Source organism: Melanotaenia boesemani, chromosome 11 (genome assembly GCF_017639745.1).
Source record: "Melanotaenia boesemani isolate fMelBoe1 chromosome 11, fMelBoe1.pri, whole genome shotgun sequence".
Classification (NCBI taxonomy): domain Eukaryota; kingdom Metazoa; phylum Chordata; class Actinopteri; order Atheriniformes; family Melanotaeniidae; genus Melanotaenia; species Melanotaenia boesemani.
This window is the reverse complement of record NC_055692.1, coordinates 30,184,870-30,191,684: the sequence shown is the minus strand read 5'-3', so window position 1 is coordinate 30,191,684 and position 6,815 is coordinate 30,184,870.

Sequence of the window (6,815 nt, the reverse complement as noted above, 5' to 3'; positions counted from 1 at the left end):
TAATTATTCAATATTCAACTAAAAACAAAACCATGTGCAACCTGGATTTCTAATTCAAGTTACTAAGAGTGTTTGTTTTGCATCAGTGCTGTACTCAGTGTAAAGCTAATTCCAGCTCTTGCTTCAAGTTGCATCAGCTGTAGCAACAATTTGTTGCTTGTTGGATATATTTAGCCTGATGACATTACAGATGGATTTACAAACAGGTTTACACACTTACAAACCTGGTCATGTGTTAAATCACCTAAGTGGTTATCAAAAAGCTGTCTTCTTTGAAGACTGCCACCTTCAGATGATTCACCATCTTATTTCTTCTTTGTTTCATATCTTCAACCACAGGCCCCCTCATGTACTAAGTTGTAGACAGAAACACATACAGCTGGGTTTTAAGTTTTAAGTGATATGAATAGGTGCTGCAGAATAAATCATAAACTAGAGTAATATTAACTATAATCTTACATTTAACAAAGTATCAAAGTCCTTCAGGCTGTGTTCCCATCTTTTCATGCAAATTATCACAATAATGACTTTTTCCTTTGGGTTTCCATGCTTTGTCTGCATCCAGCCTAACAAAATCATGCTCATGTGGTTGGTAATGCTCTGCTCTGAACTACATAACCGAAATATACTATCCTCTATAGCTCGTCTTTTTATAAACACATTCTCCTGTTTCCTACTTTTTCTTTTTAGGAATTTAATTTATTATCTTGGGCACAGTCGAGGATAATTAGGGTGAGAAATATTTTAAAATAAGTCTCACATCTCATCAAGTAACTGTGGCATAAAGGTGATATTAAAGTCAAGCTTCTGAAAAGCTATTAATCAAAAGGTCAGAAATAACATTTGGAATCCATAAATGTTTTCCTGTCCCTTGGTCTCCCAGGATCAATGGCTAGACTGGGAGACAGTTTACAGCGGCTGAATTGAGTTTCAGTTCAGAAACCTGACTCATTTCTTGCGTTTAGTCATCTGAATCCAGCCTTTCCTCTGCCAGCCTGCTTTCCCCATTCCAAACCCTGCAAGCATTTGCCTCCATGCAGAGCCACAGCCTATTTGAGTGACTATAGGCAGTGAACACTTACATACATCTCTCTAAGATTTTATTTTAATTTTGCTACTTTTCTATAGACATTCAATATCAATATCAACAGTCCATAGTAACAAAAGTATATATCTTATCATTTATATAGTGGATTTTGATTACTGGCAGGAATAAGGTGTAATTTCTTATATAAAACCTCTTCTGGATTATTTCTCCTGTGATGACTCCTTCCTGTTTCAACATTAGGCCCTGTGAGATTAATTTTACCAAGTAAATGACAAGAAATTAAATAGGTCTATTCCAAAAGGAGCTTATACTCAGGATCAGATTATATATACATATTTTGCTCTAACACACAAGAGTTAATACAGAAATTAAAGGACTTTGCAGAAATTGGGCTACTTGTTGAGTTATATATCAGGTAAAGATGTTCTTCGTATAAAAGTTTAATGGATTTACATCCAACAAAAGGTCTTGAATAATTTCCTTCAGCCTATATTCATCATTTCGCAGTAGCAGCCTTAAACTGTCAGCTATGAAATGACATTTTTAGGCAGCCAAACTTCAGTCCAGCATTTCTTACTTCTCCACTGTGAAACCTGCTGCCTGGGCTGACGTAAAGCAAGGTGATACAATCCTACGTGTATTCATACTTACTTAAAAGCGCAATGAGACAGCCTGAAGCACATCTCACTGCTCAAACTTGATAGAAAATGCAACAGTATAGATAGCTGATGAGTATTTGTATTACCCTTGCCAAATTATATTATTTTAACTCTAACATTATGCTTATGTGATAAGCAATCACTAAAACGGTTCCTCTTTAAACTGTATGTGCATCTGGAGGAGAACTGTATTGAACTTTAATAGGGCATCATTTTGCCTCTAATTTTGCATCAACATCAATGTCAGCATGTATTTGTAGAGAGATGGTTATACATTGAAAGTAAGGATTTTACAGCAAAACTCAAGTGTGTCTATATTTTACTTTGCTTATCTCAGCATTGGAGAAAGAAATCCTGACTTCAAAGTAACTTGCTCTTCATTCAATCTTATGTGTCCACTGTGTAGCACTGTGTAGTAACACTCAGCTGATGACATATATCATGAAGAGCTCATACTGGTAACAGATCTATAGAGGCCAAAAACATCAATCATTTTAAGAGATAAATGCTTCTCAGCCTCAGGCAATCTGGTCATCTTGGCATTAAAACATGTACCTGAGGAAGATAATGTGTGCATCATCCGTATTTATAAACAGTAATGTTTTAATGACTTGTTGACATGTAGTAAAGATTGATTTTTGATAGATGATCCATCAAAATGAAATAACATTCTCTCCTGTTATGCTGTTTTCCTGGTTTGTAATTGAAAGCTGATTCTATCTGAGTTTCTCATAACCGAGTCATCCTGGAGTAGCTGTAATTAAATCTTTCTGCTAACTGTTGTTTGGATTGTTTTCTCAGATGAGATTTTTATTTCAGGTTCCCCAGCAACTTTTGGATTGGATAAAGATCAAAACTTTGAATTCAACAGTCCACAACATCAGTTTTAATCACTTTTTTGCAAGAACGCTTCTGCACTGAGTGAGAAAGAGGAAGGCCTTGCAATGTTTTCCGAGGTGTAAGCGTCACAGAAATGTTTTAGTACATCTGTGTTCCTTTTACTTATGAGCCAAAAATATATTTTTTTTTTGTGAAAATGGATGTCACTGATTACAGGAAGATGTGTACTACCTTTTTTTTATTTCTTGACAGTTGTGGTATTAATTTGAAAGGTCCATGTAATAAAACGGAATAACTGCACATAGAAGAAGGCTAAGCACTTTGAAGTGAGATCCTATTTGAACATTTGGAAGAGGGAGTACATTTATACAACACTTTTATGTCAATCAGTCAAAGCACTTTTCACTGTATGCTACATTCAGTCATGGTCTTACTTGAGGACTTTTTTCTGTGGACCAGTAAAAACACAAACCAACCTTATGATTAGCCAATGACGACTCCAGTCCTTCAGTGCAGCTGAGGCTCAGGAGGTAGGGAATTCATTTTTGATTTGCAGTGGGCCAGCCCTTTCTGTGCTTTGCAAGAGCATTGAAATGTACAGCACATAAATTATGCTTCTTCATTTCTACAATTTCTTTTTTCTCTGTATCCCCTCTCTTGTTTTCTTTTTGCTCTCATCTTTGCCTTTTCTTTCTTCCCTTCTCTGCAACTCTATTTCCCTAGCGGTTGGTGAGCATACATCTTTTAGTTAAGTAAAGGTTACCTTAAAACCATAATGCACTCTAGAAAAGTTTAAGTTAAACAATGAAAAATATGCTTAATCAAACTGGCAACAGTGTTGTTGACCTGCAGTTCACCAAAGCAGCTTGAAAAGCCTAGTTTTTCAGCCTGACCTCTGGCATACTTCCATAGGTTCATGTTAGTGCTACCACTAAAAAGCTTGGAATCACTACATGCCTCTTAAAGAGAGCGCATTTCATATACCTCACCTGGAAAAAGGTCTCTGAGGTGGTAATTGAATTCATTCCAAACACAGTTGTTTACCAGTCTTCCAGCCGGTGCAAATTATTTTTCTTGAGCCTGAGTCCCACAACAAATTAAAATCAAACCTGGATTAGCATTGTCTCTCTATTTCCACAAAGTTTTATGCAAATGTAATAGTTCCCACCACCATCTTCTCATGCATATCAGATCAACATTGCATGACAAATAGCAAACTATTAGTTTCTAAGTATTGTGTAGTCTCATGTGTTCAAGCAAAATTAATGGCCTACTTGGAAACTCTGACCTGAGCAGAAACCATCATCTTCTACAAAATATTGTGCAGTCTAAACCATAAACTGTAAGATCCTGTGTTGTGCTTCACACATATTCCTCCTTCTCCTCTCTTGTCATGTCATGCATACCACGCTCAAAAATACAAACACTCAATCATTTTAAAGATTTTAACCCTTTAAATGAATTTAATTGTTTGAATTAATTATTTACTAAAAACACAAATCATTAAATATTTTCTAATAAAAAATATTGCACTGGTGGTAATTAAAGGAGTCATCACCGGGAAATTGCACTTTTTCAAGTTGAAACATGTGTATTGGAGTTGGACTGAAGTGTTAACTTCCTTGAAAGCCTTTCTTTTAAAGATGGGCGACTTTTTCTGTCTGGGCCCTTTGTTCACAGCAGAACTGCCAACAAAGGTAAACTCTTGCAAATGCATGATTTAATTTGCTCCTGGGATTTCGTCATCACAGGAGGCTATTTGAATAAGCCAGCCCCTCTTCAGACTTTAGGCGTGGACTGATAAAATGATATAAAGTCATAAAGTTTACTGCTGACACAGGTAATGCTTAGGCCAATGCTAACACTATGCATGAAAAGACCAGGTGATGAAAAGACCACCTTTAAGTTGCCTAAATAATGAACAAAACAGTGTCTAACAATCAATCAATGCATAAATCAACCATGAGGCAAGTGCTGGGCTGAACAACAGGTAAGCAACATGTAGAGAAACAAAACTGCTGTCCCTGTGGGACTTTAATTCTGTGCAATAAATATGGCGCCCAGAGTGCGTGAGTCAGTCAGTAATCAGTAAAAGTAATTATATGTCTGATTATTTAAAGGTGTCATCACCTGGTCTTTCCTGGTCTTTTAACATCGTGAACCACATGGTCCTCAGTCAGACCCAGCAGCAGCAGGTCCATGACTTTCCACGTGCTGTATTAATTTTTGTACTGTCTCACCACTTTGATCATCTGTTAATTAAGGCCTTAACAAAGGTCAAAAGCCAGTTTCACAAGGCACACAGATCTTGAGAAATTACTATTATTGTGAAATTCCCCGTGTCTTGTCTCAGTGTCACTTCCCTTGTGTAGTTGAGCTGGTTCCTGTTTTATTTTAAAGTTTTTTTTTTTTTTACATTTTGTTACTCCTGAGTGCTGTATTTTATGATCAAACCTGCACAAAATGAGTCTTATGTCTTGCAGCCGTGAATGTGGCAAAATTTTGGTTGGTTCCACCAAATCTCACTCCAAGGATTTTGAAAAGTTGGCAGCTCTGATCCACTGTCCTCTAAGTGTCTTTAAATATTTTTTTGAAAACTTATTAAAAAAAAATAAAATAAAATATATATAAAAAAAAAACAACCAACAACATAGAGCTTGTGCTGACCCTTTGCTCATACCACAAATTTGTCTTCTGAGAGTTCAGGCAAGCTTTTGACAAATGTTAATGAGGTGCGCACTGATTGGCCGCAGGAAGGCCAGAGTCTGAAGGGGGGCTGGCATAGTGCATGCACAGTGCATTGACTCCAAAACATCAACAGCTTAGTCATAACAGTCGAACCTAACCAAGCAGTAGTAATGGGATGTTTGGCTCTTTTCAGAGAGCCGGCTCTTTTGGCTCAGCTCCCAAAGAAGAACCGGCTCTTTTGGCTCCCATAAGGCTCTTAATTTAGCATTTTTTTAGCCCCATAATTTACCTTAACTTCTCAAAAATGAATGGTTTGCGTTTTGAAATCCCTTTTGTGCTCAGCATTTTTACAAGAATATATTTGCCTCCTTTTGTGCATTTGTTCTGATACAAAACCACTTACTTTTGTTTACTGTTTCAACAAAAATCTTATATTGCACAAATGAACAAAAAACAGCAAACAAATCCACAAAACAGAACAAGAACGAAACTCAAGAAAGCCGCATTTATATCCTCAGTGCAGGTTGGCATTCAGAAAAAATAAGATGCCTCACCTTGGATGGCTGATCTGGTTTCTCCCCTCTGTGAGTCAGGTTTGGTGACATGATGCACTCACTCACATGCTCTCCATCAGCCCCCTTTCTGTTTTCACATAATGGTATGATCCTATATCCTCACATGTGATTGGCCGCCTGTCCATGCTGGCCAATCCAAACAAAGCAGTGCCATGGGCAGATCCGCAAAAGAAAAAAAAAAAACAAAAACCAGGGAGCCGGCTCTCACTTCTGATTCACTACAAAACATCAGCTCTCAGAGCCGGCTCTTTTGCCCATGGCACATCACTACCAAGCAGCAGCTGACAGAATTCAGTCATTTATGTTTGAACTAGACTCCAAGCCTAAGAGTGAAGATGCCAAGATGGTGGAAGAAGCACATTTACAACAAAATGTTTACAAAAATTTACAAGGCTGAGCACTTCACCCCATTTATAACAAAAAAGAAAACATGGGGCTCATTTGTAAATTGCAAGGTATTAAACTTTTTGGCTCGTTAGCATTAGCATTAGCTTTAGTTGCATCAACAGTAAACTTTATGGCTTTATATCATTATATCATTCCACGCCTAATGTCTGAAGAGGGGCTGGCTTATTCAAATAGCCTCCTGTGATGACAAAATCCCAGGAGCAAATTAAAATCATGTGTTTGCGATTTTATCCTTCTTGGTGGTTCTGCTGTGAACAAAGGGCCCAGATAGAAAAACTCAACCATCTTCAACAGAAAGGCTTTCAGGGAAGTTAACACTTCAGTCCAATACCAATACACATTTTAGTTTTTTTGTTTGTTTTTTTTTACTTGAAAAAGTGCAATATCCGGGTGATGACTCCTTTCATAATTCTCTATTATATTATTATATTGTATATTAATTGTTTATGATTTGACTGGAGAGCATTAAGTATGACACAGGACTTTACTGTTAGCTGTGAAACATCTCTCAGTTTATCAGCTGTTAAGGTTTTTAACCAACTCGTTCACTAATTCACATTTCAAACTGTAAGACCACAAGAGGGGGCAGTGAGTGCA